Source organism: Onychomys torridus, chromosome 19 (assembly GCF_903995425.1).
Source record: "Onychomys torridus chromosome 19, mOncTor1.1, whole genome shotgun sequence".
In the NCBI taxonomy this organism is placed as follows: Eukaryota; Metazoa; Chordata; class Mammalia; order Rodentia; family Cricetidae; genus Onychomys; species Onychomys torridus.
The window spans coordinates 22308162-22310918 of record NC_050461.1 but is presented as its reverse complement, the minus strand read 5'-3'; positions in this window follow the sequence as shown (position 1 = coordinate 22310918).

Genomic DNA, 2757 nt, shown 5'->3' with positions numbered 1-2757 from the left:
ATACTTATACTACAGCATCAGTATGTATTTGTGTATAATTGCACTAGTACCACAGTTACCATGTGCACTGCTATAATAATATATTCCCGCCTCAGATTCATTCTCAGGAATGACAGAAATTTGCATAACTCACCTTCCTGTCAAACACAGCACTTTTCCTGAGTTAAATTTCCAAAATTCCATCCTAATTCATGACTCTTGACATGAACAAGAGTCACCTGAGATGAAGTAACTGCCTCCAACACAGTGCCCTGTGGGCATGTCTGTGGGATATATTGATTGATTATTGATGTGGTAAAGCCCAGATAGCATGGGTGATGTCACCGCTAGGCAGATGTTCCTTTGTTGTATCAGAAAGCAAACTGAGCAGGCCATGAAGAACAAGCCAGTAAGCAGGTTTCCTGTACAATTTCCTCTTCAAGATCCTGCCCTGGGTTCCTATGTTGGCTTCCCTTCATTTGTAAGATGAAATACATCAGCCCATCCATACGCACAAGTGAGTTTGGTCAATGTTTTGTTACAGCAACAGAGAAGCAAAGTTGGACACTTAGATTTTCCTTTGTCTTTTTTTCCCTTCCCTTTCCCTGCTCTCATTTTCTTCTCTTTTCTTTCCTCTCTTTCTCTTTCTTATTCTGCAATTTCCTTTTAGTTTCTTAATTTCTTAATTGGCTCCCCCATCCCTCCCTTCTTCCTTCTTTCCTTCAGGTCGCAGACACACAGTGTTTGATTCTCTAGCTTTCCTATAATACCTATGAGGCAATCCCAATAGAAGCTGTAGGGTCTGGAAATGGCCTGGTAAAGAGGCTGGCCTCTAAACCGGACAATGTGAGTTTAATCTCTGGGATACACATGATGGAAGCAGAGAAATGAATCTGAATAGTTGTCCTCTGACCCTTTCACTGACACAAGAATGCTATGGTACAAAACAACCCTTCTCCACAAAATAATAAATAAATAAATAAATGTAATAAAAACTTATGAAAATATCAACTCTAATTCACACACACCCACACACACACACACACACACACACACACACACACACACACAAATCACTACAATGCTATCTATCTCATAAATCTTAGGAAGCTGAACCCAACTCCACTTTTACCCACATCCATGCTGTTGCTCGCTCTGGAATACTGTCAGAGATAACACTGGGAATTCATATGGTCAAAATAACATTTAGTATGTGTTTTAGTATAATGTTTTAATTGACTTATGTAGTTTGAGTTTTCTTGCCTGGCCCACAGTCAGGACAAATCTCTCTCACCCGCCAGTCCCACAGTCGCTCAGCCCCAACCAAGTAAGCACACAGAGACTTATATTGCTTATAAACTGTGTGGCCATGGCAGGCTTCTGGTTATCTAGTTCTTTTATCTCAAATAAACCCATTTCTGTTTGTCTATACTTTGCCACATGGCTTTTGGCTTACTGGTGTCTTTACATGTTGCTTCTTATGGCAGCGGCTGGCAATGTCTCCTCTCAGCCTTCCTGTTCCCAGCCTTCTCCTCTTCCTTGTCCCACCTACTGGCCAATCAACACTTTATTTATTTTAACCAATCAGAGCAACACATTTGACATACAGAACATCCCATAGCACTTCCCCTTTTCTTTTTTTTTTAAAGCAAGGTTTTAACTTTTATATAGTAAAATTTCAGATAATAAAACAATTATCAATCAAGAATTACAGTTACAATTTTAAAGAAGATATCCTATTGTATATTTGTGAGTCTACGGTTTTATATCTAACTTATCTTTTATCATAACTGAGGAAATTATAACTATCTAGTCTTCAACCATATCAAAGGCCTCAGAAGGATATAATATTACCTGAGAACCGGGAGAAGACTTGCAAAAGTAGACTGGCAGCCTGGACAGTCACCTAATGTTCCTTTGTAAAGTTGGGGCATTTGTCTTCAGCCCACAGAGCTAGAGTCTCTGGGTCACTTCTCTCAGTGTCCTGTAGAATGTCTAGCAGTTTCCTCTGCGAAGCAGGAACCTGAAGGACCATTTTGTCAAGCAAAGTTCAGTGGTCACCTTTCTATGGGTCCTGCATGTCCAGTCGATCAAGCAGTCCAGACAAGAACAGTTTCTTGCCCAAATGGCTATTTTTGCCAAGGTGAAGATAAACTCCATATGAAGTGTCTTCGGTACCCATCCTCCTCTCTGAAGTAAATTGGTGCTGCCAGGAGCAGACATGTCTCACAGTCCAGAAAGTCTAAATTTTAAAAATAGTTTAAATGCCATATTCTGTAGACCTTTGAAGTGTTTGAAGATTACCTGTCTATCTGAAATATCTCTGTGTATACCTAGAAGATGTACTTAACATGGCTATGAGTATGATTATCATAGATGACCAGTTATTAATCTATTTTTAATTATCTATTACAATTTTAAATGAGCTGTACAAACATAATACCTTAAACAAGAGAAGAAATATATACACAGTATAACAAAATTAACTTTAAGTTTGTATCAATAGACTAAAATCTATACCAATGTAAAACATTTTAAACAAGTTCTTGCTCTTTAGAAGTAAGTTCCTTAATCTACCCTTTCATCCTATTATATCTATATCATATCCCCTTTTCTTATTTAGAAAGAGATCGCATTTATAATCAACCTGCTTTAAATAAAATATTGGTTTTTCTCTGTCCCACACCAGAGGGCACTTCTGATTTGGGACACAAGAATCTCTTAACCTTTTCTTTTAACAATGTGCTTGGGTTTAGAGAAGGAGTGAGCCAATTCCAT